General features: G+C 41.3%; 1 protein-coding gene across 1 annotated transcript in view; it reads right to left on the reverse strand.

Moving 5' to 3' along the window:
- tmtops2b (teleost multiple tissue opsin 2b) overlaps positions 1-26,209 on the reverse strand; it is a 90,839-nt gene that overhangs the window by 39,260 nt on the left and 25,370 nt on the right. The gene's annotated exons all lie outside the window — the stretch shown is intronic.

A 26,209-nucleotide genomic window follows, 5' to 3' on the forward strand; every position in this document is an offset into this window, starting at 1 on the left:
GTTGCTCTGATAGTGGCCTTCAACTCTTCTGCGTTTTTGGGTCTGGCATTCTGCATCTTCCTTTTCACAATACCCCACAGATTTTCTATGGGGCTAAGGTCAGGGGAGTTGGCGGGCCAATTTAGAACAGAAATACCATGGTCCGTAAACCAGGCACGGGTAGATTTTGCGCTGTGTGCAGGCGCCAAGTCCTGTTGGAACTTAAAATCTCCATCTCCATAGAGCAGGTCAGCAGCAGGAAGCATGAAGTGCTCTAAAACTTGCTGGTAGACGGCTGCGTTGACCCTGGATCTCAGGAAACAGAGTGGACCGACACCAGCAGATGACATGGCACCCCAAACCATCACTGATGGTGGAAACTTTATACTAGACTTCAGGCAACGTGGATCCTGTGCCTCTCCTGTCTTCCTCCAGACTCTGGGACCTCGATTTCCAAAGGAAATGCAAAATGTGCATGGTTGGGTGATGGTTTGGGGTGCCATGTCATCTGCTGGTGTCGGTCCACTCTGTTTCCTGAGATCCAGGGTCAACGCAGCCGTCTACCAGCAAGTTTTAGAGCACTTCATGCTTCCTGCTGCTGACCTGCTCTATGGAGATGGAGATTTCAAGTTCCAACAGGACTTGGCGCCTGCACACAGCGCAAAATCTACCTGTGCCTGGTTTACGGACCATGGTATTTCTGTTCTAAATTGGCCCGCCAACTCCCCTGACCTTAGCCCCATCGAAAATCTGTGGGGTATTGTGAAAAGGAAGATGCAGAATGCCAGACCCAAAAACGCAGAAGAGTTGAAGGCCACTATCAGAGCAACCTGGGCTCTCATAACACCTGAGCAGTGCCAGAAACTCATCGACTCCATGCCACGCCGCATTAACGCAGTAATTGAGGCAAAAGGAGCTCCAACCAAGTATTGAGTATTGTACATGCTCATATTTTTCATTTTCATACTTTTCAGTTGGCCAACATTTCTAAAAATCCCTTTTTTGTATTAGCCTTAAGTAATATTCTAATTTTGTGACACACGGAATTTTGGATTTTCATTTGTTGCCACTTCAAATCATCAAAATTAAATGAAATAAACATTTGAATGCATCAGTCTGTGTGCAATGAATAAATATAATGTACAAGTTACACCTTTTGAATGCAATTACTGAAATAAATCAAGTTTTTCAAAATATTCTAATTTACTGGCTTTTACCTGTATGTAATGATAACTTGAAATAAAGAAGAAAACAGATACATGGAGGGGAAGAAAGAGAAGCCAACTATATTAACCTTGTAGATTGTTATAGTAACAATAGGTTAAACTTTGTCAGTGTGCCATGTGTTACCCAGTTTCCCCTAGGTTAGGGGTGTCAAACTCAAACACAGAGTGGGCCAAAATGTAAAACTGAACAAAGCCGCGGGCCAAGGTTGAGCAAATTAACCTTTTAATAGGGACCCAAACAAGTTTTGCATTGACTATTGAACAAGCAAGGCTTATACATGCAAAATCGAGTTTCAAATAATAATAATAATAATTAAAAAATATCAATGGCATATCAAATACAATTTAAATAAAAATGTAATGCCTCTTTTCTATTTGCAGCCTTCTGAGGTAAATATCAACATTAACTTTTTCCACAGGCTATTAAATTCGAAAATAAAATAACAATGAATAAACCAACCATTCTGGACTTTAAACTGCTCAGTTTGCAACACACTGATCTAATCTGATGTGCCCAAGCCAGATACCTGCCATCTTTTCTTGAATGCTAGTTCATTAATGTCGGGGCTAAGGCTTTGAGCTGAGGCATCCCTCATTATCGAACGAAGTTGTTCATCAGTCATTATACCTCGTAGTCCACCCGGACCACAGTCTTGGGGCGTGCTTTAAAGGCACTGCGTTTATCGTCTTCCGCGAGCTGTCGTCACGTCTGCTTTTCATCCATTCCAACAACGTGCCGGCCCGATCACAAAATATGTGCGGCTTCAGCACGCACACACACGTAAATGCAATGCATACTTGGCCAACAGCGATACAGGTTACACTGACGGTGCCCGTATAAATAACTTTAACACTGTTAGAAATATGCGCCACACTGTGAATCCACATCAAACAAGAATGACAAACACATTTTGGGAGAACATCCGCACGGTAACACAACATAAACACAACAAAACAAATACCCAGAATCCCATCCATCCATCCATCTTCTTCCGCTTATCCAAGGTCGGGTCGCGGGGGCAGCAGCCTAAGCAGGGAAGCCCAAACTTCCCTCTCACCAGCCACTTGGTCCAGCTCCTCCCGGGGGATCCCGAGGCGTTCCCAGGCCAACCGGGAGACATAGTCTTCCCAACGTGTCCTGGGTCTTCCCCGTGGCCTCCTACCGGTCGGACGTGCCCTAAACACCTCCCTAGGGAGGCGTTCAGGTGGCATCCTGACCAGATGCCCGAACCACCTCATCTGGCTCCTCTCGATGTGGAGGAGCAGCGGCTTTACTTTGAGCTCCTCCCAGATGACAGAGCTTCTCACCCTATCTCTAAGGGAGAGCCCCGCCACCCGGCAAAGGAAACTCATTTCGGCCGCTTGTAGCCGTGATCTTGTCCTTTCGGTCATAACCCAAAGCTCATGACCATAGGTGAGGATGGGAATGTAGATCGACCTGTAAATGGAGAGCTTTGCCTTCCTGCTCAGCTCCTTCTTCACCACAACGGATCGATACAACGTCCGCATTACTGAAGACGCCGCACAGATCCGCCTGTCGATCTCACGATCCACTCTTCCCCCACTCGTGAACAAGACTCCGAGGTACTTGAACTCCTCCACTTGGGGCAGGGTCTTCTCCGCAACCCGGAGATGGCACTCCACCCTTTTCCGGGCGAGAACCATGGACTCGGACTTGGAGGTGCTGATTCTCATCCCAGTCGCTTCACACTCAGCTGTGAACCGATCCAGTGAGAGCTGAAGATCCTGGCCAGATGAAGCCATGCTTTTTTTTTTTTTACACTTTTTTCTCAAGAAGATAAGAGAATTAATGTTATTTTACCCTCAAAACAGTGAAACATAATATTTGCAGCCCTAACTCTTCTGGGCTGGAATATACTCCCCCGCTACCACCAACCCCGGGGCTATTATAGCTATATTAGCTATAATAGCCTACTATCAAAATGACTGTGTCACAGGCTGAAGCAAATATTTGTTGACAGAAATGTTGAAATATAATATTTATTATACACATTTTTACAACATTAGAAACCATTAGTAAATCAGAGGCTACTCAGAAGGTGAGATAACTCCCGGAAATGACTGGCTTTTAATGGCCAAAGGTATAAATGTGTGTGTCCAAGTTAAAGGAAACGGCAGGATGTCTTCTTTTAATAGATTTATTACAATCTTTGGCAAGCTGGGTAACGTTTGCTGTGGTCTGGAACAACATGGCACACAAACAACTATCAGAAATGCAGCCAATATTACATACAGATAATGTGTCATGAGACATGCACAACTAAATTATATACAAAGAGGATAAAAGTAAAGGAAATTAAATGAGCTCAAATATACCTACAAATGAGGCATAATGATGCAATAGCCTAAATAGCATGTTAGCATTGATTAGCTTGCAGTCATGCACTGAACAAATATGCCTGATTAGCACTCCAACAAGTCAATAACATCAACAAAGCTCACCTTTGTGCATTCACGCACAGCATAAAACTTTTGGCGGACAAAATGAGACAAAGAAGGAGTGGAAGATTAAACTGTTGCGTCACAGTCCACACTGTGGTGAGTTCAAGATTCGCCCGAAATTAATAGGACAAAACGATGTTCACCAAATACTCTCATCGATGAAGCATACAAACAAACATATTAAACAGTGGGCTTTCTAACAATTGGGAAGGTTTGTGTCATGTTTGTCCTCAAACAAAAAACATTGTAAAACAAAAAATATTATTTCCCCCCCGTCTTTTTCCATTTTCAATCCTTTTTTAAAAATGCTCCAGGGAGCCACTAGGGCGGCGCTAAAAAGCCGCATGCGGCTCGAGAGCCGCAGGTTGCTGATCCCCGCCTTGAAGCTAGCTACTACGTTGCTGAACTCGTAGCGAAGTCAAAAAAGTTGCATACTAGCTATGTGCACATGGACACATTTAATCGGAATAAAAGCCTAACCGGAATAAAAATGCTTCATGTAAACACGCCATTCGGAATATTCTAACCCGATCACACACGTCCGGACAAAAATTTAATTCCGATCGAGACGGGTGGTTTATGCCGAAAGTCATTCGGGTTGTAGCACATGAAAACACATCTTCCGAAAATCGGGTCCAAATAAACCCTGTCAGCTATATTTTTGTGGTGGAGCAGGGACTAAATGTAAAAGTCTCGGAATGAAGCGATTTTCTTGCTGCTATTTCACCCCCTTCAACGTGTAAAGAAGTAGCGTTATATACTGTTGAGTTTGTTGCTTTAAAACGAGACTGGCAACAACAAAAGTGGAGTGTCATGTGACGATGTAACCATAAAAGAAGGCATCCAGTTGAACAACAACCTGTTTTATTCACGACATTACAGCTAGTCTAAGTGTTAACTGCTAGCCTCAGGCACATACATAGAATGTCGTAACATGAAGATGCACATACAACATAAAAAGCACAGAACAGCTCCATTTCAAAAAGAGAGGTAAAACAAAAGTAGTGAACATAAAGAAAACATCCATCCCATCCATCCATTTTCTACCGCTTATTCCCTTTTGGGGTCGCGGGGGGCGCTGGAGCCTATCTCAGCTACAATCGGGCGGAAGGCGGGGTACACCCTGGACAAGTCGCCACCTCATCGCAGGGCCAACACAGATAGACAGACAACATTCACACTCACATTCACACACTAGGGCCAATTTAGTGTTGCCAATCAACCTATCCCCAGGTGCATGTCTTTGGAGGTGGGAGGAAGCCGGAGTACCCGGAGGGAACCCACGCAGTCACGGGGAGAACATGCAAACTCCACACAGAAAGATCCCGAGCCCGGGATTGAACCCAAGACTACTCAGGACCTTCGTATTGTGAGGCAGCATGATAAATAAATTCCGTGGTAACGCCGAACAAGCAGAAATGCACAAAGCCATGTTTGTTCACAGTGGAAGTCATTGCTTATTCAGCACCTGCAGTAAGCAAACTTGTCCACAAGATGGCGCCATAGCGCAAATAATAACACCTCTCCATTTATGTCAGGTTCTGCGCATGTCAAAGTAAAGTATTCCGATTTAAGGTGTGATGCATGAAATTGCACGTTATAATCAGATCATTTTTTTCAGAGTCCATCATTCTAATTCGAATGAATTTTGCCCATGTACACGTGGCTACTGAGGCAGACACAATAAGACTTCTCGTCTGCAAAGCCGTTGTAAATGAGATGCTTGGACCTAAAGAAAGAGTCAAAGTCCCTCTCTCAGAAAACCCAATTTCCAGACTTACAGTAGGTGAACAAATGGTGTGCACTTATTTATTTATTTTAATAAGGCCGCATTATGCAAAACCAACTTTTTTTTGTTACCTATTAATACCTGCTATTGTGTATTTGGGATCTGCATAAGTCCTGAAAATTTGTGCGCGTCCGCCATTGTAGTCAATAAGCTCCTTCATGTTGCGGGGCATTTATCCTACGCTGTTGCCATTTCTAATCTAAAGTAGTGTATAGTTCTAAATTATATCTTTCAGTAGAATTGCTGTGGAAGCGCTAACAACCATGCCAAAAATGGTGGGGAGAAGACGCAGTCGAAGTGGAGGCACGTAAATAAGACCACCCACAAAGTGGTGGATTCTGAGGAGACAGTCAGAAAGCGGCTTGTGTTAGAATAATTGTATCTAAGTTATCACAAAAAATTGTGTTTCAATGAGTTCCCGGCGAGCAGACATAAGCTGTCTTTGAACCTACCAAGAAGAAGGCTTGTAAAACTCCACTGTGTAGGATGGGAAGCAACATGAAGGTGTTCTGTTTCTTTAATGTATTGTAATCAACAGAAAGATATTGTCTTGACCCAAGAACTACAAAGCGAAGAGGAAGCAGGACCTGACTCCCCTACAGGGACCTCTTCTTTGAACTGTTTTACGACCTTTCCTGTGAACTGTTTACGACCATTTCTTTTAACTGTTTAAAGACGATGGCTGTTAATGACCCCCTTAGAAATAGCTGTTGCCATGTAATCAGGGAAAGTCCAAATAAAAGAGGGGGTGTACAATCTTTCGCCAGAGCATGTTGAGATACTGTACAAGGGTACAGTGTCCAGGTGTCTCTCCAAAATTGAGCCAAATTTAATTCTGTCTCTGTTTAATTCTTTGCTTCTTGTCTTGTTTAATAGATGTCATCAGTGTTTGAACCTGACAGCTTGAAAACAATCTGTAAAACATAATCCATACAGTTTGACCAAAAGAACCACCATTACATGTTATGTAGACCACTAGCAATTGTTTTAAATGTAGATAAAAAAATCATAATATGACCCCGGTGCACCTTTTTGTGTGAAAATAGACCTGTTCGATGACAGTGCGCTTTATAATCCGGGGCGCCCCACGGTCCAAAAAATAGAGTAACTCACCTGAGACCAAATCGTGGTTGAAAAGTAAGCTTTGCCGATCAACCTTTGGATAGCTTTGGTTGGTTACTGCAAAGGAGAGCCCCATTCTGTCAAACAAAGTTGTTTTGACATTGTTCCCATATTCCACGACACATCTTTGTGAGGTGAGCGTTTCAAGGCTGACTGCTATAAAAACTAGAAAGAGACCGAGAGCTGCTGAGGAAGAGCTTTGTGTGTGTGTCTCTTTCTTCGATTCCTGCAAGGATATCAGCTCCGTGTTCATCCAAATAGGCTCAGGTTTCACACTGCGGACCTGATCTACTAAGATCCCAACACCTCACACTAAACATCATGAGCAATCTATAAAACAGCGTGTAGTATTTGGGGGCGTGGGATTTACCAACACTGCATGTACAATTCAGAAGGGGTGCAGACCGCTTTATTCAAATGAGGATTTTGCGTGTACTATACGGGGCATCACCATGGAGACACTCATTTACTGCACATTTATTTGATCACGTTATCACGTTGGCTGTTTTCAAACAGGCAGGAGACAGATACCACTTTTTATGGGCATTTTAAACACAGTCCAAAGTGCATCGACAAACAGAACCCACTTTTTTTTTTTTCCAGCGCTAAACGTACGTGCTCATGGGAGAGAGGCTGCACTGATTGTGCTCAAGACGCCAAAAAAAATGCACACTTAAAGGTTTTGTTTTTTAAATACAAAAGGTATGTTAATAATGTATATTATAAAAAAAAAAAAAAAATGCACATCAATTAAATGTGTTGCAATCCGGCCCCTTAAGTCACACAGTATGCCGCTATAAAATTATAAAAGGATGTTGCTGAATATACGGTATGTCGTTTTTTAAATTTCTGACAGTTCGAACATGTTGGCGCACACGTATGACGCAGGATTCTCTGTCTTTGTCGCGCGAGCACCTAGTGTGTTGTCAGTTTGCACGTACTTTTCAGACCTGCTAAATAAAACGATGAATACTGCTAATAAATGACACTACGTGTGCTGTATATTATAATTGCATCTCCACCTCCCAGTATTGTGGGCGTTCTGATGATCGGCATATGACTTGCATATTCATGAAGACAGAGAGGCAAAATGGACTGCACGCCTTATTCTGCTTACTTAAAAGACGCAATCCACATTGCACACGTTTTCGTAGATCAGTTTTGTGTGCGCTGCGCTGGGCGCACCTCCAGGAGCGCGCCAGGTGCGTGCCAGTCCGGCTGCAATCAACGCACCTGTCGCTGATGAGAAGCCCTGCCTTCATAAGGCAGCACAACCTGCTATCCTGGGCCAGAACGTAACAACCTGTTCCTGTACAGTAAGCCAAATATCTAGCTCCATGCACTCTTGCTCTCTCTGTGTTTTCTCCCCCGCCGTGTTCATATGTCGCGTGTCCTCCTTGTCGACTTTTCAGCAGCATACCTCTATTCCCGCGTCACGAGCAGTGTGTCTCGTCTCCCCAGATTCCCTTCCTTGGCTGCCTCTTGGATCTCGACCTCCCGCCCGGAAACTGACTTCTGACGCCTCGCTATTCTCCCCGACTTCCTGCCTGTTCACTGGACTTTCGAGCCTGCCCTTCCCCTCTTGGACTTCTGCCTCTCGCTCAACACTCCCGGTAACACTCAGCAGTTCAATCCTACACATGGATTATTTACACACTCCATTCTATTGTGTGTGTATATATATACTGTATTTAGTACAGTGGTTCTTAAGCACGCACACACACGTAAATGTAATGCATACTTGGCCAACAGCGATACAGGTTACACTGATGGTGCCCGTATAAATAACTTTAACACTGTTAGAAATATGCGCCACACTGTGAATCCACACCAAACAAGAATGACAAACACATTTTGGGAAAACATCCGCACGGTAACACAACATAAACACAACAAAACAAATACCCAGAATCCCATCCATCCATCCATCCATCTTCTTCCGCTTATCCGAGGTTGGGTCGCGGGGGCAGCAGCCTAAGCAGGGAAGCCCAGACTTCCCTCTCCCCAGCCACTTGGTCCAGCTCTTCCCGGGTACCGAACCCCACCAGTTTCATATGCGCATTCACTGAACCCTTCTTTAGTGATAAATAAAATGTTGTTTTTTTTCAAATTCAAGACAAAGTTATGTTTTTGGTAACACTTTAGTATGGAGAACATATTCTAAGTAACAAATACTTAATTTAGAATTATTTGGTTAGGGTTAGGGTTAGAGTGTTAGGGTTATAATAAGGCCATGCCGAATAAGGCATTTAAGTACTTAATAATGACTAGTTAAGAGCCAATATGTTACTAATTTGAAAGTTAATAAGCAACTAATGGTGAATATGTTCCCCATACTAAAGTGTTACCATGTTTTATTACTGGTGCACAAAATGAACCGTGCATGAACATCACCTTGTTCGAAGAACAAAACCAACACAGTGCATAAACTCACAACAAATTACACACCTGCAAATCAGTCTGACTTCTGCTGTTGCCGTATCCGTAATACGCCGATAGGGAGAAGTTTTTATTTACACGATGAGTCGGGTGTGTCTTGACCTCCGCCGAACCCCTAGGGTTCGATCGAACCCAGGTTAAGAACCACTGATTAAGTACAATAAATAGAGCTTCCCTCCTGTCTGTGCCGTCTCCCTCCTCCTGTACAACTGTAACAGTTTGCACGTGTTTTAGTAAATCAGGCCCTGTGTGAGCAGAAATATGAACAATTATAAAATACTTTTTCTTGATTCTTTGACGAGAACGACGACATGTTGGCAATCCAGGCTACCGAGTATCATTTTTCGAATGTTCTACTTGGGATGTGCCTTGTGATCTTTTCAATTAAAAAAAATGTGCCTCGGTTCAAAGGAGGTGGAAAAACACTGCTTTGATGTTCCTGACAAACAAGACCTAATATTCAAGTCACAACGGCCATTCTTAGTGGTAAAGCTATTATCGTCTTATTATCTGATCATGAGCACAGATTATTGTAAGCATGGCAATTGAATTGGCACACATTTGACAGTGCATTTCCTTGGTGATCATTAAAAATGACCACAGATGTTGAAGAAGACATGAAGAGAAAACTAAAAGTTGGGCTTCGCTGGGCTGTAAACTTTACATGAAGACATTTGCATGTCTCCTTTGGCCTGGCGCTTGCAATTGGTTTCTGTTCTTAGACATTCCAAAGCACTTTGTAACTCCCATGTCTGGGAAAAAAATCAAGATGCTTCTTGCAGCAGTTGAGTAGCACAGCACTCCTGTCATACACAGGATCTTTGTCTAGTGCAGGGGTGTCCAAACTTTTGGACTCTGGGGCCGCATTGGGCTAGAAAAATGTGGCTCTTTTATAAAGCTGACTGCATGTAAAGTACACTATATTGCCAAAAGTATTTGGCCACCTGCCTTGAATCACATATGAACTTGAAGTGCCATACCATTCCTAACCCATATGGTTCAATATGATGTCGGTCCACCTTTTGCAGCTATTACATCTTCAACTCTTCTGGGAAGGTTGTCCACAAGGTTGGGGAGTGTGTTTATAGGAATTTTCCACCATTCTTCCAAAAGCGCATTGGTGAGGTCACACACACTGATGATGGTCGAGAAGGCCTGGCTCTCAGTCGCCGTTCTAATTCATCCCAAAGGTGTTCTATCGGGTTCAGGTCAGGACTCTGTGCAGGCCAGTCAAGTTCATCCACACCAGACTCTGTCATGCATGTCTTTATGGACCTTGTCATGTTGGAAGAGTTTGGGAGCATGGAATTGTCCAAAATGTTTTGGTACCCTGGAGCATTCAAAGTTCCTTTCACTGGAACTAAGGGGGCCAAACCCAGCTCCTGAAAAACAATCCCACACCATAATTCTGATCATTTGGATGGGTGGCCAAATACTTTTGACAATACAGTGTAACATTAGGCTCTTTTCCACCGAAAGTTCAGGAACTTTTTGTTCCTAGAATCTCTGGTTCCTGGAGAAATATATGGTTTGTGTTTCCACCGCATTTCACAGTTCAGGGTAGTTTATACAAATCAAGCTGTTGACGTATGAAGGAGTGGTTTAGTTAAACTTTAGTATATTTCGACACTGATACCATGTAAATAAATAGGTTATAGTTCTTTTACTAAAAAATAAGTAATTGAAGTACAAAGCAATCATATACAAAATGATATGATTTACAAAATAAAGTGTACCGAGTTGTTCATAAAAAGTCAGGCTTTTGTCCGCAATGTCCAACAGTCAAAAAGTGGTCCTCTCGGTATATAATGAATTCATGAGGGTCAGGCGATTCCTTATGGTCCATTTCAGCTGTAAATAAGAATATATAAATAATAAATGTCAGTCTTTATCACACGCTAACAACACGAACACATCAGATTTAGCAAGAGCTCGTTAACATTAGCATTCTGTTCACTCGGGTTGAGGCTAATACTAGTGTCACTGACTACTTTTACAACATGTAATTAAGTAAACAGTTAATATTTGATGACATATACCTTTGTTCCACTTGTGTACTGTCTCCTATATTTCACATTTATCCAATTAAGTCTGAGTAGTAAGCAGCTGAAGTCGCCGCCTTGAGTCTGGCTTCATACTCTGTAAATATGTTTGAAATAGTCCGTCCACTACTCGTAGCTTCGCGTATCGAAATTAGGTTTGTAAAAACTAGGGTTGTACGGTATACCGGTGTTAGTATAGTACCGCGATACTAATTAATCATATTCGGTACTATACCGCCTCTGAAAAGTACTGGTCCCGCACCCCGTCGTCGTCACATCGTGTCATTGCTGGTTTACGTGCAGACGAGCATGTTCGGCAGCGCACAATCATGGAGTACTTACAAGCAGACACAGTGTGTAGACAGAAAAGGGAGAACGGACGCATTTTGGCTTAAAAACTAAAGATAAAGGTGAAGTTATAGTGTGTAATACTTTTCCATATCAGTAGGGGGCAGCTGGTAGCTAATTGCTTTGTAGATGTCGGAAACAGCGGGAGGCAGCGTGCAGGTAAAAAGGTGTCTAATTCTTAAACCAAAAATAAACAAAAGTTGAGTGCCCCTAAGAAAAAGCATTGAAGCTTAGGGAAGGCTATGCAGAACGAAACTAAAACTGAACTGGCTGCAAAGTAAACAAAAACAGAATGCTGGACGACAGCAAAGACTTACTGTGGAGCAAAGACAATGTACATCCGAACATGACATGACAATCAACAATGTCCCCACAAAGAAGGATAAAAACAACTGAAATATTCTTGATTGCTAAAACAAAGTAGATGTGGGAAATATCGCTCCAAGGAAGACATGAAACTGCTACAGGAAAATACCCCCAAAAAAGAAAAAGCCACCAAAATAGGAGCGCAAGACAAGAACTAAAACACAGGAAAACAGCAAAAAACTCAATAAGTCACGGTGTGATGTGACAGGTCGTGACAGTACACCTACTTTGAGACAAGAGCTATAGTGATGCATGCTTGGTTATGGTTTAAAGTCATATCCAACAATTGCGACTTTTTACTGTCAACTGAGTTTTCTTTTTTTAATGATTTCTGCTGGTGGTGTGCCTCCGGATATTTTCAAAGCAAAAAATGTGCCTTGGCTCAAAAAAGGTTGAAAAACACTGATATAAAGGATCCTTAATAGTGTTTTTGCAGCAGATTCTTAAAAACAGCACAGCAACTCTGTCATATAGAGGATATTTGACAAACAGTTTTCGACTGTTTCCTTAAGCAAAAGCAGCGCACTCCAATCCTATAGAGCAGTGGTTCTCAACCTTTTTTCAGTGATGCACCCCCTGTGAATTTTTTTTAAATTCAAGTACCCCCTAATCAGAGCAAAGCATTTCTGGTTGAAAAAAAGAGATAAAGAAGTAAAATACAGCACTATGTCATCAGTTTCTGATTTATTAAATTGTATAACAGTGCAAAATATTGCTCATTTGTAGTGGTCTTTCTTGAACTATTTGGAAAAAAAGATAGGTTTTTATTTATATTTATAAAGGATTTTTGAATTGTTGCTTTTTTTAGAATATTTAAAAAAATCTCACCCCGTGGCATACCTTCAAGTACCCCCAGGGTTACTCGTACCCCCATTTGAGAACCACTGCTATAGAGGACCTTCGACTAGGATTTTTAGAGTAGTTCCTAAAAACAGCCGATGACTGTCACACCAATGAACTTTGACTAGCCTTTTCAGAGTAGTTCCTAAAAACAGCAGACCACCCTTGTTGCATAGAGGATCTTAATGTTTTGCAGCATATTCCTAAAAACAGCAGAACACTTCTGTCGTATAGAAGATCTTTGATAGATTGGGCACATAAAGAATGACAATAGTGTTTTTGCAGCAGATTCATAAAAACAGCAGCACACTCCTGTCATATAGAGGATCTTTGATAGTGTTTTTCCGGCCTTTTCTTAAAAACAGCAGCACAGTCTTGTTACATAGAGGATTAGAGATGTCCGATAATATCGGGCTGCCGATGTTATCGGCCGATAAATGCTTTTAAAATGTAATATTAGAAATTATCGGTATCTGTTTCAAAAAGTAAAATGTATGACTTTTTAAAACGCCGCTCTACGGAGTGGTACAGGGACGCAGGGAGAAGTACAGAGGGCCAATAAACCTTAAAGGCACTGCTTTTGCATGTCGGCCAAATCACATAATACCTACGGCTTTTCACACACACAAGTGAATGCAAGCATACTTGGTCAACAGCCATACAGGTCACACTGAGGGTGGCCGTATAAACAACTTTAACACTGTTACAAATATGCGCCACACTGTGAACCCACACCAAACAAGAATGACAAACACATTTCGGGAGAACATCCGCACCGTAACACAACATAAACACAACAGAACAAATACCCAGAACCCCTTGCAGCACTAACTCTTCCGGGACGCTACAATATACACCCCCCGCCGACCCCTACAATGCTATCATATAGAGGATTGTTGATAGTGTTTTAACAGCAGATTACTAAAAACGGCAGCTTCTGTCATACAGAGTATTTTTACAGCAGATTCCTAAAATCAGTTGATGACTGCTTCCACCTGGATGATGTTTGACGAGCAGTTTTGGAGTGTTTCTGTCAAGCGGTGTCAAGCGGTGTCAAGCGATGCGTCGTGGAAGCCGCAGGAGGTTGTAGTGATTTTAAAGATGCAGACGAATGAGGTAGCAGCGTGCAGTAAAAAGGGGTATTTATTAATTAAACGGGCAAAGCAAAAAGCGAGAGCAGAAGGGAAGTGCCATGTGACCCGCCATAACCACAACACCAGGGGGAGCTCCACAAACCACGTTAAACCCAGATTCCGATCTAACAAAGGTCTTAACTCATTCTCCTTCTATGCCACATCAATATGGAATGCACTCCCAACAGGTGTAAAAGAAAGTGCATCTCTATCCTCCTTCAAAAGCGCACTAAAAGTACACCTCCAGGCAACTTCAACCCTAAACTAACACCCTCCCCCCTCCACATCCCACCTCCCCGGATTGTAAATAATCAAATGTAAATAATCAAATGTATATACTTGTTCTTATGCTTTCTGGGCTCACTATGTTCACTGCTCGCTGTACATATCCTACCAAGTCAGTCCTACACTGTTTCAATGTTCATTTCTCACATGATATAATTGTTGATGACTGAAGTGCTGATATCAACCAAACCTAACCCCCCCCCCCCCCCCCAACTCCCTCAACATTACACCCCCCGGATTGTAAATAATGTAAATAATTCATTGTATATACTCTGATGATTAACTTGTATGATGACTGTATTATGCTGATAGTATATATTTGTACCATGAATTGATTTACGTGGACCCCGACTTAAACAAGTTGAAAAACTTATTCGGGTGTTACCATTTAGTGGTCAATTGTACGGAATATGTACTTCACTGTGCAATCTACTAATACAAGTCTCAATCAATCAATGCTCCGAACAGCCAGACTATGAAAGAAACAAAACCAAATGCTGGAAGGCAGCAAAAAAACACTTACTATGAAGGGGGAGCAGATGGCGTCCACAAAGTAGAGCGTACTACAGCTTAGCATCAAAAAGGATCGCCGAACGTCACCCGTGAAGAGAGAATAATGGTGTCGCAAGCTCAAATTAAATATTGCTAATCACAAACAGAAAACAGGTGAGGGGAAAAGTGCTCGAAGGCTACGAAAAAACCCCAACACAATAGGAAGTGCCACCAAAATAAGAGTGCAGGACAGGAACTAACACAAAACTAAGGAGAACACGAGCAAACCAGCCCTGACAGTTTCCTTAAACAACAGCAGGGCACTCCAATTTATATAACGTAACTAAAAACAGCAAAGTGCTGCTGTCAATAGAGGATGTGAAAGGATTGACATTTTACAAAAAAGTATGCAGTTTTATTGGTTTATATTATTATTTCTACCATAAGAGTTACTGTGAGGGAATAGAAGAGTTCAGTATTTTGCCAAGGTCGGAGTGGCAAAGAAGCAAATGTTTGAACGAGGTGATTGACGCATGCTTCATTTTCTATGGACCGAAGTGCTCCTGTGTCTAAAAAAAGCAAGCAGGCTCTCAAAACCGGAGAAGAAAAATAGCATGTCGGATGATCTCCAAACAACAGCACAATTTAGCACCATTTTGAAGGCTATTGATTTAGATTGTCGCAACCATTTTATTTTGATTAAAACAGAGATGAATGAAACAAACATCAGCAAAAAAAAAAAAAAAAAACACTTTGTGATTTTTGTGATGTGATGTGACACTGAGGAATGGACCGAGGCCAGCTGATGTCTCATTGCGTGACGGAGAAACCACCACGCCGCACTATTTCAGCTCCCTTTCCTGACAGAATCATAAGTAAGACAACAGGTTTTTTTTTTTCCCCTTGCTGAAGGATGTAGTGACTGAGAACATTCTTTGGTCCCCAAAGACAAGATGGTGGCCTAAGTAGATACATCACACATGCCAGTGTGATGCTGGGAGACATGTTCCTGTCCATCAGGCCACAGGCTGCTCCTGGCTAACACGTCCACAGAGGACAAACCACGCCAGCAAACAACTTCCATTCAAAACTGAGGGAGTGTTTTCGCAGGAGATTCTAAAAAAACAGCACAACACTCCTACTACATAGAGAATCTCTAACTAGAGTTTTTTTCTGTAGGTCCTTAAAAAACAGCAGAGCACTACTATAGGTGTAGTAGGCCTACTCAGTGGCCGAGTGGTTAGAGTGTCCGCCCTGAGATCGGTAGGTTGTGAGTTCAAACCCTGGCCGAGTCATACCAAAGCCTATAAAAATGGGACCCATTATCTCCCTGCTTGGCACTCAGCATCAAGGGTTGGAATTGGGGGTTAAATCACCAGAAATGATTCCCGGGTGAGGCCACCGCTGCTGCCCACTGCTCCCCTCACATCCCAGGGGGTGAACAAGGGGATGGATCAAATGCAGATAATAATTTCACCACACCTAGTGTGTGTGCGTGACAATCATCAGTACTTTAACTTTAGATGATTTATGATTGGTTTTGCAGCATTGGTCCTTAAAAACAGCAGAGCACCGCCGTTATATTAATGGTTTATGACTAGAGTTTTTGCAGCATGCCCATAAAAACAACAAATCACTACTGTTATATACATGATCTGTGACTACCGTTTTTGCTTATCCGTTGCCCGCATCATGTAATGCTTAGTTTAGTATTTCCTTAGTTGTTGATTTAGTTCTGTGTCTGCACCTGAGTTTGTTTTCATTATTGCCATGGGTGCTGATTATTGTCACCTGCCTCTGATTCATCGGCGGTCACTCGAACGAGTATGACGATCCTCCAGGTAGGGGTGTATCCCTTTTATGGAGGATGCCTGTGCGTGACTTAGTTTAACGTGGGGAGACTGGTGCACAGACAGTCACCACACGATCCTTGACAGAATCGGGTCAGGGTCCAGTGGCCATACTTGCCAACCCTCCTGATTTTCCCGGGAGACTCCCGAATTTCAGTGCCCCTCCCGAAAATCTCCCGGGGCAATCATTCTCCCGAATGTCTCCCGATTTCCACCCGGACAACAATATTAGGGGCGTGCCTTAAAGGCACTGACTTTAGCGTCCTCTACCACCTGTCGTCACGCCCGCTTTTTCTCCATACAAACAGCGTGCCGGCCCATTCACATAATATAAGTGGCTTTTACACACACTTGGTCAACAGTTATACAGATCACACTGAGGGTGGCCGTATAAACAACTTTAACACTGTTACAAATATGCGCTACACTGTGAACCCACACCAAACAAGAATGACAAACACATTTCGGGAGAACATCCACACCGTAACACAACATAAGCACAACAGAACAAATACCCAGAATCCCTTGCAGTACTAACTCTTCCGGGACGCTACAATATTCACCCCCGCTACCACCAAACCCCGCCCCCCCAACCCCGCCCACCTCAACCCTCCCGCCCCCATCTCCCGAATTCGGAGGTCTCAAGGTAGGCAAGTATGCCAGTGGCATGGAGTCCAAGACGACTGGGGACCCTTTTCTGCTGCAGCCTTTTTCCGCCATCGCAGCCATGATAGTTCTTAAATCTACCCTCTTCCGCCTGCTCCGCCGTTGAGGTCTTCACCGTATCCCTGGCTAGGAGGAAGTCAGGTACTAGGCCTTTGCCAAGGGCCACCTGGGGTAACCGTAGTAAAGGGGTTAACCTCCTAGTGCCCCAAGACCCCATAGAGGAGCCTCCACTGCCGGATGCACTTTAACGTTATGCCCAGGACCTGCCTCTGATTAGTAGTCGGGACGCTCACCTGCTCCCGGTCACTAATCAGAGAGCTATTTATTCCTGCCTCTCGCCTGGCTGTATTGTTTGCTACAGGCAACAGTTAAATAAATTATTTTTGACTAGAGTTTTTTCAGCACATCCCTAAAAACAGCAGCGCACTACTGTTAAATGAAATAATTTTGACCAGACTTTTTGCAGCACATCCATAAAAACAGTAGAGCACTACTGCTATATAAATTATGTTTGACTAAGGTTATTGCAGCACAGCTCTAAAAACAGCAGAGCATTACTGGTATATTAATGATTAATGACGAGGGTTGTTGAAGCACATTACTAAAAACAGCAGAGCTCTATTGTTGTATATATGAGTTTTGACTAGAGTTTTTGCAGCATGTCCATAAAAACAACAGAGCACTACTGTTATATAAATGATCTGTGACTACAGTTTTACTGTTGGTCCATAAAAACAACGCTACTGTTATATACATTATTTTTAACTAGGGTTGTTGCAGCACATCCCTAAAAACAGCAGAGCCCTACTGTCGTATGAATTATTTTTGACTAGAGTTTTTGCAACAGGTCCCTAAAAACAGCAGAGCGCTACTGTTACAGTATATAAATAATTTCTGACTGGAGTTTTTTCAGCACATCCCTAAAAACAGCAGCGCACTACTGTTAAATGAAATAATTTTGACCATAGTTTTTGCAGCAGGTCCATAAAAACAGTTGAGCGCCACTGTTATGTAAATTATGTTTGACTAAGGTTATTGCAGCACAGCTCTAAAAACAGCAGAACATTCCTGGTATATTAATGATTAATGACAAGGGTTGTTGGAGCACATTCCTAAAAACAGCAGAGCACTACTGTTGTATATATGAGTTTTGACTAGAGTTTTTGCAGCATGTCCATAAAAACAATAGAGCACTACTGATATATGAATGATCTTTGACTACAGTTTTGCTGTTGGTCCACAAAAACAGCGCTACTAAAAACATGCAGTGGTACGACCTCTACTTAAAAAACCCAGCCTCGACCCCTCTCTCCTCTCTAACTTCAGACCTATCTCTAATCTTCCATACATTTCCAAAATATTAGAGAAGGTTGTCTACAGTCAGTTGTTGCCCTTCTTAGAGGATAATGGTATCACTGAGCTGTTCCAGTCCGGTTTTAAAGCCCTCCACAGCACAGAGTCAGCGCTTCTAAAAGTTTTTAACGATATCCTCCTGTCCACTGATTCTGGTAAATATGTTGTCCTGGTGCTTTTAGATCTGTCTGCTGCGTTCGACACCGTCGACCACGCCACCTTAATCCCTCGTCTTGAGAACTGTGTGGGCATTAAGGGCGCCGCCCTCAACTGGTTCCGGTCGTACCTAACCGACAGGAGTTTTTGTGTAAAAGTAGACAGTTTTATGTCGTCCACAGCTCCTTTACCACATGGGGTCCCCCAGGGCTCAATCCTTGCCCCAATTTTATTTGCGCTTTACCTTCTCCCCCTTGGTTCTATTTTTAGGAAGTACAGTATTGCATTTCATTTTTATGCCGATGATTGCCAGATTTATTTTCCCATGGCACAAAATAACACGGTTCAAAGTCTTATTGACTGCCTGCACGACATCAAAGTCTGGCTTTCAGCTAACTTCCTGAGCCTAAATGAAGATAAAACAGAAGTTATGTTGTTCGGTCCAAGTCGCTCTCCCTCCCCCAACGTTGACCTCGGCACTCTGACCCCGTATCTCAGCGACTCTGTCACAAACCTGGGGGTAAATTTTGACTCAGATTTTAAATTCGAAAAACAAATCAGCAGCGTCGTTCAAAAAAGCTTTTATCAATTACGCCAAATAGCGAAAGTGAAACCGCTTCTATCAAGACATGATCTTGAGAAATTAATCCACGCCTTTATCTCGACTCGTCTTGATTATTGTAATGCCCTGTATGTAGGCATTAGCCAGGCCTCCCTCGCCCGCCTGCAGCTCGTGCAGAACTCTGCTGCTCGTCTGCTAACACAGACCCGCAGACGTGAGCACATCACCCCTATTTTAGCGTCCCTTCACTGGCTCCCTGTGCGTTACCAAATAAATTTTAAACTCCTTTTATTTGTTTTTAAATGTCTAAACAACCTCGCGCCAACCTATCTCTCCGACCTCCTTCAGCCTTACTGCCCCACCCGATCCTTAAGATCAGCCGATCAGCTGCTGTTGACGGTCCCTGACACAAGGCTGAAGCTTAGAGGTGACAGAGCTTTCGCCGTGGCTGCTCCCAAGCTCTGGAACGACCTACCCCTGAGTGTTAGACAAGCCTCCTCTCTTCCTGTTTTTAAATCTCTCTTAAAAACATACTTTTATTCCATGGCTTTTAACACTGAGTGATATCCATCCTGCAATGGCGCCCCATAATACACCTGCTGTGATCCTGTTTTTATGTTTTTATGTTTTTATTAATTCTATTTTAATTATTTATTTTTTATCGTGTTCTGTTTGTGTTGTGTTGTGTTTGCTCGGTACTCGTTTTATCTTTTAACCTGTTCATTGTACAGCACTTTGGCTACCCCTGTGGTAAATTTTAAATGTGCTTTATAAATAAAGTTGATTTGATGATTTGATTTGATACTGTTATATAATTTTTTTTTGACTAGGGTTGTTGCAGCACATCCCTAAAAACAGCAGAGCCCTAATGTCGAATAAATGATTTTTGACTAAAATTTTTGCAACAGGTCCCTAAAAACAGCAGAGTGCTACTGTTATATAAATGATTTTTGACTGGAGTTTTTACAGCACATTCCTAAAAACAGCAGAACACTACTGTTATATAAAGTATTTATGACTAGAGTTTTTGCAACATGCCCATAAAAACAACAAAGCATTACTGTTGTATAAATGATCTGTGACTACAGTTTTTGCTGTTGGTCATAAACACAGCAGATCGCTACTGTTAATTTAAAATTTATGACTAGAGTTTTTGCAACATGTCAATAAAAAAAACAAAAACAAAGCACTACTGTTATATAAATCAGTGGTCCCCAACCACCGGGCCGCGGCCCGGTAGTGGTCCGTGGATCGATTGGTACCAGGCCAGACAAGAAATAAAAAATAAAAAAATAATTTAAAATAAAATGTGTTTTTTTTTTTTTTAATTAAATCAATATGAAAAACACAAGATACACTTACAATTACTGCACCAACCCAAAAAACCTCCTTCCCCCTCATTCACACTCATTCGCACAAAAGGGTTATTTCGGGTTCCTACATTATATATCAATATAGATCAATACAGCCCCCCCCCCCACCCCCCCCCACCCCCCCCCCCCCCACGCGGGCTGTGGGACAAATTTTCAAGCGTTGACCGGTCCGCAGCTACAAAAAGGTTGGGGACCACTGATATAAATGATCTGTGACTACAGTTTTTGGTCCATAAAAACAGCAGATCGCTACTGTTAATTTATGACTAGAGTTTTTGTAACATGTCCATAAAAACAGCAGAGCACCACTGTTATATAAATAATCTTTGAGATGCTTTTTTGAAGTTAGTCCATCAAAAGAGCAGAGCGCTCCTGTTGTACAGAGGATCTTTGACTAGCGTTTTGAGTCTATATTCAAAAACAACAAAGTGCTCCTGTAATTTAGAGGGTCTTTGAATGGAATTTGTTTAGTACGTCTTCAAAAACAGCAATGCTCCTCTTTTTAATACCATTTATGACTATAAACTACCATATTTGACTATTTTTATTGCAGCAGATTTAAAAAACCAAAAAAAAAAACCAGCAAAAATCTGCAGACATTAGTCCGAAACAACAGCCTGAGTGTGCCACTGGAAGATCCCCACTTGCTGGTTTTTATTAAAGCAGATGGTGCACCTGTCAGTTAATCATCAGGGTGAATGCCAATGTGTCTCCACAGGGTGACGGCCGACAAAACAAACTGCAGGAGCAAATAATTATAAAGAATAGAAGAAGCCGCAAGCATTAAATCTGTAGAAAATGAGGCAACCCATGCAGAGAAAATGTGCCTTCTTCATTGTTCATGCCTAATTGAGCGCTTCAAAAGAAGCATTTATGATGAAAACCAGTCATGACTCAGGATCAGAGACATGTTTTTCTTTCTTTCTCATTTTGTATTCGATAAAGTGCAAAGGAGGCCACAATGAAAACAAAAGAAGTCAAATTATTAATAAATAAATTGGGTAGTTAGAAAACATTTTGGGTCGGAGCCACTAAGATCCAAATATCACGCGCTAAACAGCGTGTGCAATCTATAAAATAGTGTGTGCTATGAGTGGGCGTGGTGTGTGCGATCTCCGAACATTGCACGTGCTATTTATAACGTGTGCAGACTGCCCTAATTAAATTACCTTTTTGCACTTATTACACTGATCATTAGTGCACATTCATGTTTTCATGCTCCTACCTGTGGCAATTTGCTGTTTTATGGGCATTTCAGCGGCAGTCCTGCAGTACATTTACAATGAAACCCACTTTTCTTTTCTTTTTTGCCACTGGAGGTGCACTCTTTAAAGAGTATTGCATTTTTTTGGAATTGTGTCTCTTTCACAATCCTTATGTAAGACAAGAACACATGTTTTTCTTTTTTTAATGGGTACATTTGCAATAACATTTAATATTTACGTATTTTGATCGTTTTAAGCATACGCGGCGCATTCATTTTTAAAAGGCATCACAATGTTAGCTTTTTTTCAAAACTACATAACTTATTACTACTCACTGCAGACTTCATGAGAGCCAAGAAATATAATAAAACATCACTTACTGTACAAACTCTGCTGTCATTAGGATACAGACTGCTGAGATGTTCATATATTTCCATTTAGATGAAGAATGACTCAGTCTTCGCAAAGAAAAGGGGGTGGAACCAAGTGTCTTTTCATGTCGTTCTCGCCATTTCTGTGTCTAAATTGGCTGTCAAAGTGTGCAAACTTGTCGGAATACATTCTCGTCCTTCTACTATCCAGGTGAGAGGCATGATTCATGATCTACACTAAACTTTCTTGAACAGGGAAGCAAGGAAACAGCTGACCAATCAATAGAGCAACAAAGGCACACACTCTAGTGATCAAATAGTTTGTCTGCATTAGCACTTTATAATAACAAAATCACTAATACTTGGTTAATATTTAAGTCACAAAATTTAAATGGTGTATTGTTGGCGCTCTTTGAATGTTTTTTTATTGAGGTTTATAGGCGGAATAGAGGAGCTCCCATTGGTGCCGCTGTAAGCGGACTTTTATTTACGTTTATTTGCAAGCTTGAATGCATTAAAAAAACATCAGTTGACATGTATTGCATAATGATTGTGAAAGATAGGCAAAATTTCTATGTGAAAAAATGAACGTAGGACAAAAAAAGCTATTGGACACCAAAACGCATCAATTGAATTTGTTTTAATCAGCCTTTTAAAAGGAGAGCTTTTATGCAAAACCAACTTTGTTATAACTATTGGCACCTGTTTTTGTGAATTTGGGATCTGCATAAGTTCCAAAAAATAGAAATCAAACCTTGGAGGCATTGGTGACATCAGCGGATATCCCCATATATGGTAAAAATGTACACGAAGAGCTTTACGTGAGTCCGCCATTGTAGTCCGACGTTTTAGTCAATAAGTTCCTTCTTTTCCTCTATTCTCTTGTTGTGGGGCAGACTGGCTCGTACATGCACATGCATCCTCCGCTGTTGCCATTTCTAATACAAAGTAGCGTATACTTCTAACTTATATCTGTCAGTAGACTCGCTATGGAAGCGCTAAAAACTACAACATGGGCGACGGGGAGAAGCCGTTGTCGAAGTGGAATAACGTAAACAAGACCGCCCACAAAACAGCGCATCCTAAAAAGATGGTCCGAAAGTGGCTTGAAGATGGTCTGTAAAACATAATCTATGCAAAATGTTGACCGAATAACCACCATTACATGTTATGTAGACCACAAGGAAGTGTTTTAAATGTAGAAACAAACCATAATCTGACCCCTTTATGTCATCCATCAGCTATAAAATGATAAAAGAATGTTGCTGATCAGACGATGTCTGATTTTCTTATCTCTGACAGTCCAAAAATGTTGACACACACAGGCAAAGAATTCTTTGTCCATCATCCGCTGCACGAGCACCTTCTTTCCCACAGACGTGTGCTAGACTGTCAGTTTGCACGCACTTTTCAGAAAAGCTAAATAAAATTAAAAGTAGTGCTCACAAAACAGTGATCAGCCTTGATAAATCACACTACGCATGCTAAATAACTACACCAATACATCATCCCACTACCATCAGGGCGCAGGTACAGAACTATCAAACTCCGGAGGGCCCGCCTCAGGAAAAGCCTTATCCCTGCAGCTATAGCCGCCCTTAACAGCAGGCCCGGCCGACCTGTCTGACAAGCCTGTAAATGTGTGTTGGTCATGTATGATGTCTTTTTGTTATTTTTTTTGTGATGTGTAATGTCTATTGTTTAAATGTACGGCAGTGACAATGAATTTCCCCAAGGGGACCAATAAATCTAAATCTAATCTAATCTAATGATATTTGCATCTTCTCGTTCTGGTGATCATCATATATTCTGCATATTCATGAAGACAGACACGCTTTAATGGATTGTGCTTCCCTTTCTGCTCACTTAAGAGACGCAATCCTCTGCGCACGACTTTAGTAGATCATCTGTGTGCGTGCTATCAAGTTTGCACATATTTTAGTACACGCATACCTTTAGTAGATCAGGCCCTGCCTTGCAAGATTTTTGATTTTTTTTTAAAATTAAAATGCATATATTTTTCAGGAAAAGTTTTTTTGTTTTTTTTAATTGAAAAATATATTGCGATGTAGTGTAGTTTTCTTAGGCTATATTTTTCCTGGCATGTAGTGTAGTTTTCCTGGCATATAGTGTGGTTTCCTAGTGTGTAGCTTAGTTTCCTTGGCATATACCGAAATGTTTCTGGTATGTATTGTAGTTTTTCTGGTATATCGCGTCATCTTCCCGGAATATAGTGTAGGTGTGCAGTGTAGTTTCCTAAGCATATACTGAAATGTTTCTGGTATGTAATGTAGTTTTCCTGGTATGTCGTGTCGTCTTCCTTGCATGGAGTGTAGTTTTCCCTGGTATGTAGCATAGTTTTCCCTGTAAAGTTGTGTAGTTTTCCTGCTATATAGTCTTTTCCTGGAATATAGTGTAGTTTTTCTGGAACCTACTGTGGTTTTCCAGTTATGTCATCTATTTTTTCATGTATGTCGTGTAGTCTTCCTGGTATGTATTGTAATTTTCCTGGTATGTAAGGTAATTTTCCTGGTATGTATTGTGGCGTTTCTGGAATACAGTGTAGTTTCCCCTGTTATGTAGTGTAGTTTCCCTGGAATGTAGGGTATTTTTGCCTGGTATGTAGTGTTGTTTTCTCTCTTATGGGTAGGTATATAGTTTTTTCATGGTATGTAGTGTATTTTGCTGGTATGTACTGTAGTTTTCCTGGTAAATTTGTGTTTTCCTGGTATGTAGTGTAGTTTTACTGTTATGCAGTGTAGTTTTACTGGTACATACTGTAATTTTATTCTTATGTAGTGAAGTTTTCCTGGTACGTAGTGTAGTTTTCCTTGCATGTAGTGTGGTTCCCTTGGCATACACCGAAATGTTTCTGGTATGTATTGTAGTCTTCCTGGTATGTCGTGTCGTCTTCCCGGCATATAGTGTAGTTTTCCTGGTGTGTAGTGTAGTTTCTTAAGCATATGCTGAAATTTTTCCGGTATCTATTGCAGTTTTCCTGGTATGTCGTGTCGTCTTCCTTGCGTGTAGTGTAGTTTTTCCTGGTATGTAGCGTAGTTTTCCCTGTAAAGTTGTGTAGTTTTCCTGCTATATAGTGTTTTCCTGGAGTATGGTGTAATTTTCCTGGAACATACTGTGGTTTACCAGTTATGTCATGTAGTTTTCTGGTACGTACTGTAGTTTTCCCATTATGTAGTTTAAATGTCCTGGTATATGGTGGAGTTTTTCTGGCATATAGTTTTTCTGGTACGTATTGTAGTTTTCCTGGTATGTAAGATTATTTTCCTGGTATGTATTGTGGTGTTTCTGGAATACAGTGTAGTTTCCCCTGTTATATAGTGTAGTTTCCTTGGAATGTAGGGTATTTTTCCTGGTATGTAGTGTTGTTTCCCTGTTATGGGTAAGTATATAGTGTTTTCATGGTATGTATTTTTGCTAGTACATACTGTAGTTTTCCTGTTATGTCGTGTAGATTTCCTGGTATATTGTGCTTTCCTGGTATGTAGTGTAGTTTTTCTGGTATATTGTGTTTTCCTGGTATGTAGTGTAGTTTTCCTGGTATGTACTGTAATTTTCTTATGTAGTGTAGCTTTCCTGGCATGTATTGTGGTGTTTCTGGCATACAGTGTAGTTTTCCTTGTTACGTAGTGTAGTTTTCCTGGAATGTAGGGTATTTTTCATAGTATGTAGTGTCGTTTTCCTTGTTATATAAGTTATATAAGGTTTTTGTGGTATGCAGTGTTTTTTTACTGGTACGTACTGTAGTTTTTCTGTTATGTAGTGTAGTTTTCCTGGCATGTATTGTAGCTTTCCGGGTATGAAGAGTAGCTTTCCTGGTATATAGTGTTTTCCTGGTATGTAGTAAATGTGAAAATTATAATTGAAAATGTGCATTGTATAATTACAACACTCATTAAAACTGAAAAGATATGACTAATAATTGACTAAAACAGGATGACAAAACTATGTAAAAAAAAAAAATAAAAAAAAACTATTAATAATAATTAAAGTACCATTACAAAATTAAAAAAATTAAAAATAAATTAAATAAAAAAATAAACATCAAATTGAAATAAGTGTCTGACACCAGAGCGTAAAATAGCATGGTCATCTGTGACTAAGCTGCCAAAGATGAGGTATGTAGTATAT

This window comes from Nerophis lumbriciformis, linkage group LG13 (assembly GCF_033978685.3).
Source record: "Nerophis lumbriciformis linkage group LG13, RoL_Nlum_v2.1, whole genome shotgun sequence".
Classification (NCBI taxonomy): Eukaryota; Metazoa; Chordata; class Actinopteri; order Syngnathiformes; family Syngnathidae; genus Nerophis; species Nerophis lumbriciformis.